The following is a 10,202-nucleotide window of genomic DNA, read 5'->3' as shown; positions in this document are numbered from 1 at the left end:
AGAGAGAGAGAGCGAGAGAGAGCTTGTAGTCTGTTTATGAACCTGTTGAACTTGGTCTTGATGCCTTGAAATATTGGCATCAGCTCATCAATCCTGTCATTAAATAGCTTCGTGAATTTATTTTGAGGCTTGACCAAAGTGCTTTCTATGGCTCTTCTAAAATGATGAAAGGCCTTCAGTTTTTCTTTGTACACCTCTGTTACAACATCATAAACCACCCGAGGAGTGAAAACCTTAGCATTACTACTAAAAATTGTGACATATTCCTCCCTGAATTTTGCTAAGGCCTCCTCCATAATTGTTGTAAGATCCTTAGAAAACCATGCATCCACATTACCGTCTTCTTCATTTGCAATTTTCTCTTGTTACTCCTGAACATCCTCCTTGTAAGAAAGTAGTATGGATTGATAGTCTTGGTTGACATATACGTGGTAATAAGTTGTTGGGAAATATTGGCTAGCCCTGCAAGCTGCTCAACCAAAAGATCTTCAACTGTAGTAGATTGGGCTTGAACATCCTGCATGTAATAACCCCAATTTTTGGAATTTTTTTGAAACCCTTATAAATAGTGATTTTGCTGATTATGCTGAATAAGAAAACTTTTCATGCCACACTATGTAGGGGTTCTTCTATTGTTATTCTAAGATCTTATTAGTACTTTATATGGGATATAAGTGTATGTAAAGATCGTCAGAATCCAAATTCGAACACTTTGATTTTTCCCGAAAATCCACCAGATACCGAAAGAATTAAGTATAAGGGAACAGGATAAAAAGGATTTAAATTCAAGAATTATAAGAGAGGATCATAAAAGGAATATAATATATTGAGAAAGGTTTAGGGGAACCCAAGTAATAAGATCCCATGTATGATCCCTCAAACGATAAACGAAAACGGAAGTTAAGCAAACCGCATAACAGATCAGCGGTCATTAGCCAAGTAATTAGGAGTTAATCAAAGGGTTAGTGGAGAGTGATGTCATCTCGACAACAAGAGGAAGACAAGTGTTAAATAGATGACATAACCATGGTGACATAAGCATGACAAGTGAAATTGTTTTGTTGGATGATTCCTGGCCAAACAAAATTACCATGGTAAAAACCAAAAAGTAGCCAAGCCATAAAGAAAATAAACCAACTAATTCATTTCACAAAATAGCAAATAAACTTCTTGTTCAAGAACATGAAGCTCTCGGCTTCTTCTTGAAAGCAAAAGAAGAAAAGATTAAGTCCAAGCTCCACTCCATAATAAATTCAAAGGTAATTATGCAAGCTTCCTTGTGATTAGATAAGCATATCCTAGGAGTTTAAGCTTTTAATTCTTTGTAAATCTCTTCCAATAAATCAAGTAAGAAGATGGTGAATATTAACCTTCAAGAAATAACTTTAGTTTTCTTGATTTTTATGAAAGTTCAAGGTAGCTTAAGCATAGATCAAGGCTTCCATGGGCATTCCAAGGATCTTTCATTGATTAAAAGCTTCAAGGAAGGTATAACTCTAAATTATCTTACATTAAGTTGTTTGGTATAAATGATTATGATGATGGAATGATAGATTAAGTGTAGTAGTTGTTTTGTCATGTTGAGATCTTAGTTGTTAAGTGTTTTTGTTGATTTTGGGAGTTAAGAGTAGCACTAGTTGTTCTTGATGATTCATGGTATGATTTGGGCTTGGTTTAAATGGTTTAAAGTGGTTGATGAGTGATATTGTCATATGGTTGTATTGGGATTGATTGGTGATGGTTTGGTGTTGAATTGGTTTGGTAAAAGTTTGGGAATCGCGTAAACATAGCCGTCTTAATGCCCGATTTACTTTAGACTGTTTTTGTTCTTAACATCAGGACCCGAGAACTCACTTTTACGTTTTGACCACTGCCATGATTAGATAGTTCATGTTACGAGCTTCGTTTTGATATGTGGTTCGTTTGAATCCGATGTACGGTTTAGGAGAAACGACCATTTTAAGTAAAGGCGTTTCGCGAACGAACCATTACACCTCGCCTTATTTTGAAACCTTGGTTAAGGACTTTAAATGACTAATTGGGATATGAAACAATTATGTTAAGTGGATTAGGAAGTTGGTAAGGTACTCGCGAAAGAATCTCCTTAAAACTCTTAATGGTTAATTTATTAAAAATGGTGGAGCCGAGGGTACTCGAGCGACTTAAGAGAATCATTAAGCGCAAAGCGAGCGTTAGAGTCTAATTGGTTAAAGTATAGATTCTTAAGCGACTTTGGTTTAATTCCAACTTATATGTGATTTATAGGTTACCAGACTCATCCCAGGACTTTTACCACCCCCAGTCGCTCAGGCAAGTTTTCTACCCGTTATACTGTTGTTGTGATGTATACATATGTATATGCATTATCTTGTGATAGATGCATGGTGGTCAATTAGCAAACCTTGCGATATATTGGAGCATGTGATATGGTATATATGCATGTCTGTTTCGTAATCTTGATATATATTGTTGATTCAAATACTTATAAGTTGCATAATACCTATGCTAGGGATAAAAAGTAGTTGCGCATACCCTTAGTATAGGGGACCCAAATGTGAACACTTTCTAAAACCGGGAGTCGATGTTCCCGAGTATATTATATATATATATATTTATATATATGTTGATATAGTTTTCAAAACTATTAATCGAATAAGGTTTATTCGATAACTTTATTTTATTTAATGAATATTATTTTGAATATTCATTCGAGGGCTTATGACTCCGTTTATTTTATTAATGGATATTATTTTGAATATTCATTCGAGGGCTTATGACTCCGTTTATTTTATTAATGAATATTTTTGAATATTAATTCGAGGACTTATGACTCCGATTATTTACTAAATAATATTCTTTATTTTATTAAAGAATAATGTGTCGATAATCAAACTTACTTTTGATTATTCAAATAAAGATATTACTTTCGTATAAGTATATCTTTGGTTATTTAATATTCATTTCAAGTATAAGTTTTACAACTTCTACTTCAATTATTTTTATAAAGATTATTCTTTATGGGAATATTATTTAAATAATAATATTCAGATATTTTCTAATATATTGGGACTGATTTACTTTATTAAATCAGCATCACTCCAAATATTCTTAAAAATGTTTTCGAGTCCTCAAAATGATTTTAAAGGTTAGGGCGGATCCCAAAACTCATTTTTATATTTAAGATCCTCCTTTCGAAGGGGATTTAAATACTCGCGCAAAACCTGAGGGATATGGCTCTGTGGTGTGTTTCATATTCGCAACAAGGTTGCTATTTTGATAAAAGAGTTTTTGATTACTTACCCAACACTCGGGAAGTAAAATTCTTGGAGCAAGTTAATCCATTAACAGGCATCGCCTGGGAAATATTGGTGAGTTTTCCTTTCCAACTAGATACGACTTCTTAGTGGAGCCGTATCAACAAGTTTCTACTTGGGGAAGGGAGAACGAGCTTTATGTTTCAGGGTCATGGATTTCATCTGAACTAGGAGTGGCGTAAGTGGTCGAGTAGCGCCGGCCCAGCCTTATTATATTGGCCCAAATGGCCCGAAAGTTCCGCTAAGACGGTCCATTCCTTAGGAGTCCAGTGTTCGGTTGACAAGTAAATCCGATAGGTTCTCCTCTACATGTAGAAAATGGTGGGGTTATACTACTACGACTGATCATCGTAAGTGGTCTTCCTGGCGCGGCAAACTCCCGTAATGAGTTCATCATCCAATTGGATATTTCTGCAACACTACCCAGAGCACTTCGATAGAAAGGCTACGGTTGGGCGATTGTTGAGTGTTGGCAGGGTCAAGTTTTCAAAATGATGTTTGCATCAAATGAAGTATCTCGTAACTTCATTTTATTTTGATGATATTTAAAAGATTGATTCTATACAAGTTTTGTCTTGTAGCTTAATCTATGGGATGAACTATTTATACATTGAACGGTGGTAGTTCAAGTAGTATTCGGAAAAGATATAAGTATATTGGAGAATCTTGTAACTTCATCTTTTAAACTTATATCTAGTTAATGATTGTCTTATGAATGACAAAGGTTTCAGGAAAAAAAACGTTGAGACAAGGTTAGATATATGAGATCACCTTGCAACGATATTTTTATACAGTTATAAATCGGAACTCTGTGGATGTTATACATGTCAGAGGATTTCAAAGATTGTGAAATGTATATATGTATATATATACTGAATATTTTGCGACTTGATCGCGTTAAGATATCAGCTTGGTTCATTTCTTTTGACCAAGACTTTCATGAGTACTATGAGAATGCTCATATATTGTTAATCATTATACATATTATTTTGGTGGGCTTGTTGCTCACCCTTGCTTTCTTCTTTCATCACACAACAATAGATAGAAAAGATGAACATGACCAAGCTTTCAATTCGCAAGCGGTTAGGAAATGTTCCGCAGTTTTCTGGAAGCGTTGATGCCGCTGTAGCTGAGGTAGAAATTACCAATAGGCTAGACTTTCAACTTCTGATGTACCAGACTTATGTATCTATATGAATTGTAATAATGGCAAAGAAATGTAAAATTATTCAGAAACCCTTTTAAGGTGTAACAGTTTATAATTGTGGAATAAAAGGACTTGTGTTATTTTTTCGTATTCATCTCTGAGACTATAACTTGTGGTGTGTGTGTGTATATTGTGGGGTCACAGTACTCAGTAGCTGGTTGACTGTTAAGATTAAGTATTGTTAAGGGAAATGGAACTCGTGACAACCCGAATCCCCGACCCCGGATTTGGGGGTGTTACAGAAATGGTATCAGAGCCAAGCGTTATAAAGCTCAAAGATGATGTGACGTTAAGATAATAAGTTCACAAAGATAATAAGAACTCTTGCCAAGTTCATAGTCGGGCTACCTAACATAGTACTGACAGTTAAAACCCTTACGGGAACCCTTATAAATATTATGATAGTAACATAGTTCATTCTCGTATAGGGCAGCGGGGCACCGAACCCTGAGGTTCAGGAGCATCAGCATGAGGATGTTTTATTACATGTTGGAGATCAAATTGTGAATCCGATAGAGTACCCTAACGAGGGACCGGATGAGATTCATATTGAGAATGTTGCGGTTGAGGATGTTATCCCAGAAGGGATAGTTGCTGAGGAGGATCTCGTGGAAAATCCTGACGGGAATGAAGAGAGGACCGCTGAGGAATTGATGACCGTAGTCAGGGCGACTACCAGAGCAAGAATGGCCGTGAGGGTGGCACTAGAGGATGAAGAGTTACTAAGGGCGCAAAGGTTAATGAGGGCAGAAGGAGTGGGGCCTTCCACGGAACCAATTACACCAGTATCAGACCCTCTTCCAGAGGTTCCTGTAGACACCCATGAGGTTCCACCAATTCCTGTTCCCTCCCCTGTACAGAGCCCAGCACCTACTGAGGAAATGCCACCTTTATCTCCTACACCATTGTCACCTGATACCGTGCTTGGTTATCCATTTGGATCCCCTGGGCCTGCACCACCTGCACCCCATGGACTGCTGGATGCTACCACTCAGGCTTCTCTTATCGCCGATTATTATATGACTTTGGGTGGCCTGTCTGAGGCCCGTAATGTTAGGAGTGATCTGTTGGATCGACTTACTGCACCAAGGATTGAGGGCGGGGTACTTCCGGCAGGACTAGCTTATAGCATGGAAATGATTGAGGCTACCACCCGAATTACAGCTAGAGGCCATCTTGAGGGTCAGGTTGATCCAGCTTTACTTGCAACTATCTTAGACCTCATCACCTCTGTGATGGAGAAGGTTAGGGATGTCGTGCGTGCTCGCATTTCTTGATCCATGGCAGTGTGCAGAGCCAGAGCGATCAGACAAGGGTTTCATGTAGCACCGCTTTTGGAGGATTAGCCTAAGTTATGAATGATTAGTTTTAATGACTAGATGATTATCTATGGTAGTACTTTTGGGATAGAAGCGATCAGATCTAATGATGTAATTCTCTTTAATATGTTCAGTTGTTGTATACTCGATCAAATGGTTATGTATATATTCATTAATTTCAGTTCAGATCAGTTTGTTTGTGATAAGTTCATATTGTTAATTGCACTATTAACACTTAAGAGAGTGTCATGAAGTTTGTAGAACTTGAGAATTGATAATTTGCAATCATGCAAGGACAGAACGAGGGAAAGACTTGAGCAAAGTAAATAAGACAAATATCTAGAGATTCTCAAAATTTTTCTAAGCATTATGCCCCCATGAGGAATAAGATTAGGGGCAAACCTTGAATGTGATAATCAGGGAGGTCGTAATTAAGATATAAGGAACCCAGAATATAATGAAGTGGAAAATGAGGATTTTAAATTAAAAGATGACCCCAATTATGGGGAGTAGGAAGAAATTTTTAGACTGAGAAAATAGAAGTCGAGCAAGATAAGAAGAACCAGGATGGTACTCCTATTGGGCAATCCATGGACCTGCCTAAAACAAAACTTATACTTTTACCCCTAACCACCACCTTGAGGAAATAATGTGGTGTGAAATTCTTTCAGGACCTTTAAGTCGCTAAGCTCTCAGAGTTCCAAGGAAATAGCTGACCCAGTCGAGGAAAGAGCCTAGCTAAAGGAAATACAGGAATCATTTGAGATTCTAAATGATTGACGAATCATAAAAGACTGTTTCTATCACTTACCCTCCTAAGAGACACTACACCATAGATTGCCTATAGCAACCAAAAATAAAAATGTAACTGAAATATCGTTGCTATTTCTCCTTCTAAATTTGGAGATATTGCAACAATTTTAAAAAAATGTTACAGTTGAACCGAGAATGTGTCAACTTGTGTGAAAAATTCGAATTCCCTTGCAACAGTTTTCAAAATACGTTGCCAACTCCAAAAATGTCAGCCCATTAGTTTCACGGGCTCTCAAACAAAGCGGGCTTTCAATTTTTTTTAACCCAAGCACGCAGATATACGCGGGATAAAATAACACTTTACAAGGATACACTTAAAAAAAATAAATACAAAAATACAGTAAACAAAACAAGAATTCAGAAAGAGGCGAACACCAAATCACTCTCACAGATTGAAATTGGATGAAGAAGAATCAAGCTCAAGCATTTAAGTTTGAAGATTCAAGATCAACTAAGAAGGCATGTTCTTCCCTAAATCGATTATTATGTCAATTGAATTTTAATTATGGTTAATTTGAATTTTTTTGAATCAATTTTGTATTGTGTGTTTGTGTTTGAGATTATACATCAATTATTCAAGTGGCTTGCTTCGATTATGTGGAATTATTTAATTTGTCTTGATGCAAATTGTTATGCTGATTAGCAGTTTCGATGAGTTAGGGCACAATGGTTTGACAGTCAACTTAGGTTAGTCATTCTGCAAATCTGGTTCGTATTGTGGTTTATAAGTTCCAAGATTATTATCCTTGCGGTAGCAGCACTAGTTATAAATTAATGGTTTACAGATAAATTAATGATTGCAGCTGCTGTGGCTTGGGAAGCAGGCAGACCACTAGTAATAGAGGAGCAGGCCACCGCAGAAAATGGAAGTTCGAATCAAGATTCATTTCACGTCTCTTTTCCATTCTGATGTTTACTTCTGGGAGGCCAAGGTATATTATATTGATGAACGTGTTCACTGCTAGCCTAAACATTATAGCTAGTCATTATATGTACGCTTTGCCTAAAGGCTAGAGCAAATTTGTTTTCTCTGTTTTTTATCCATTACACTTGCTTTCGTTTTCTAACAGGGACAACAGCCTCTATTTCCACGAATATTAGGTCACGAAGCCGGAGGGTATGTTTGAATTTTAATAAGAAAACTTTTAATACAAGAGAATAAATTTATGTTCTACTGACCTAGACTTCTAATTACATGTTCTAGACTTTATGGTGTGCATAATTTTATCCTTGAACGAATTTTATTGATTTTTATTGTTGGCTCCAGAGTCATAGAGAGTGTTGGAGATGGTGTTACAACCCTCAAACCCAGAGACAAAGTGTTACCTCTGTTTACAGGCGAGTGTGGGGAGTGCCGTCATTGTAAATCAAGTGAAAGCAATTTGTGTGATCTTCTAAGGATCAATTTGGACAGAGGTGTGATGCTTAGTGATGGTAAGCCAAGGTTTTCAAAAGATGGCAAGCCTATCTATCACTTTGTTGGAACTTCCACCTTCAGTCAGTACACTGTTGTTCACTCTGGCTGTGTTGCAAAGATCAACCCGGAAGCTCCGCTTGATAAAGTGTGTGTTCTTAGCTGTAGTATATCCGCAGGTACAAAAGTGTTTATCTTACCATCTTCTACGCATTGATACTAGATGCAAGATACAATTTTTTTTTTTGGTTTTTCTAAATAAATTGCAGGATACTATTTTCTTTAAGTAATCTACAAATTTAACTTACCAATAGAAAAACAAACCTAAATGGGACATCACTTATCTAGCTAACTAGAATCATCTGAGTCATATATATATCCAACCATTCTTTAAGGTTCTATAGTCTATACATTCATATTATTTCTTATATCAAATAATTTGAAGCTAGTCACATAACTGTATATATTATCAACACTGTAATTCTGTACCTTTTTCTTAGATAGGTCGAATTGCTCCATCTGTAATTGCTCCTGAAACAATTTAACACTCTGTTAAGAATGCCATTTTTCTACATTAAACAATTCACCTTATAGATATTAAGTTACAGGGAGACACGTAATTTAACCTTCTTGTCCTTGACAGATAATAAGCCTTCATTCAACAGCTGCTCCAACTGCTGCAACTCTTTTAAGCCCAGACCACTGAGGTCCTTCCCCATTATCTGCCTATAAATATGAAAAACATGACAGAATTAAGCATCTTTTTCCAAGTACAAGTGTACAACTCTTTCACAGCTAAAAGAAACTTACATGTTTTTCAACTGGAGATCTGCAATCTCCTGTTTCAGACGTTCCACTTCCTGAACATCCTTCTTCTGAGAAACATTACACCATAAAAATAAACACGAATTTTATCTTCTCCCTTTTTATCAATTATTAATGTAGATCAATTAGCTAGCCTTTTCTGTAAATCTTTTTTGGTATACTTATTTTAACATCCAATTTTATCTCTTATTCAATGGTTGACTTTCATTTTGTCATTTAATCTCTAACTTGTTTCGCAGCAAGTATCTGTAGTTGTCTATACCTTATCAATTATGCAAATTTCAGTTGAAAGCGTAAGAGCTACTCTATGTATCTTGCTCTATCTAAAGTTGTCATGTTAATAAGTTTTTCTTTATAATATTTCTAAATTTAGCGATAGATTCAAGTTAATATCGATCTCAAGTTAATAATCTTTCTAAATTATGCAAATTTAGTGAAGTTTAATTCTCCCTTGAAATGGGCTAAATATGAATGCATCTGAGAAGTGTTGAATGGGCATCTCTAATGTTTCTCCTTTTCTCCTTTTTCGGAGCATTTAATTTATATATTCTGACTAACTTGTGCTTTGTGTAGGAATTTTATTTGTGCCAGTAGACATGGCTGAGTAGAACCAGCTTCCAACTGTTTATCAGAAATTTGCTACCCAATACAATTTTGGTTCCAGCCTTTCACATGATGTTAAGAGTACCTATGGAAGCTTTTCTATACAGAAAAGCTGTTTTTCCTTTGGGAATTATACTGGTGCAGGACTGCAGTACCTTACGGAACGAACATACCCAGCCACCCAGGACCTTCCATTAGCTGAGAAAGGGATTGCAGGTTTTGCCATCGATTTTCTCATGGATGGAGTCTCTGCAGCTGTGTCCAAAACTGTTGCTGCTCCAATTGAGCTTGTGAAACTTTTGATCCAGAACCAAGATAAATGCTTCTCATTTAGCGAAGAAGCTAAATGAAGATTACTACTATTAGTTTTGTTTATTAGTTAATTTAGTGTAGTAATTTATCCTTTTGTATTGATGTACATTCTGAATTATATGCATGATTATGTTGGAACATTCTTTTGAATGGTTGTTAATGGTTATAAAATGACATTGGTGTTTGGTTTTGTGGCATAAAACATGCCTGGTTTAGTTTATTTACAGTCATATCCTACTCTTTTTTTTAAAAATAATGTTGCAATTGTGTGCAAATATGTTGCATTAACAATTACATCGGCTATAAAATATTACAATTGGTTCAAAATTGTTACAATATTTTCAAATTTAACCTTAAATTTCATTGCAATTGGACCAATTAATGTTGCCTTAAGG

At 36.0% G+C, this 10,202-nt stretch overlaps 1 pseudogene; it reads left to right on the top strand.

Annotated features, from left to right (window-relative positions):
* Nucleotides 1–7,438: 7,438 nt before the first annotated feature.
* Nucleotides 7,439–9,820, top strand: LOC141670641 (alcohol dehydrogenase 1-like; annotated as a pseudogene).
* Nucleotides 9,821–10,202: the final 382 nt, after the last annotated feature.

Source organism: Apium graveolens, chromosome 7 (genome assembly GCF_009905375.1).
Source record: "Apium graveolens cultivar Ventura chromosome 7, ASM990537v1, whole genome shotgun sequence".
NCBI lineage: Eukaryota > Viridiplantae > Streptophyta > Magnoliopsida > Apiales > Apiaceae > Apium > Apium graveolens.
This window is presented reverse-complemented; position numbering and strand designations above follow the sequence as displayed.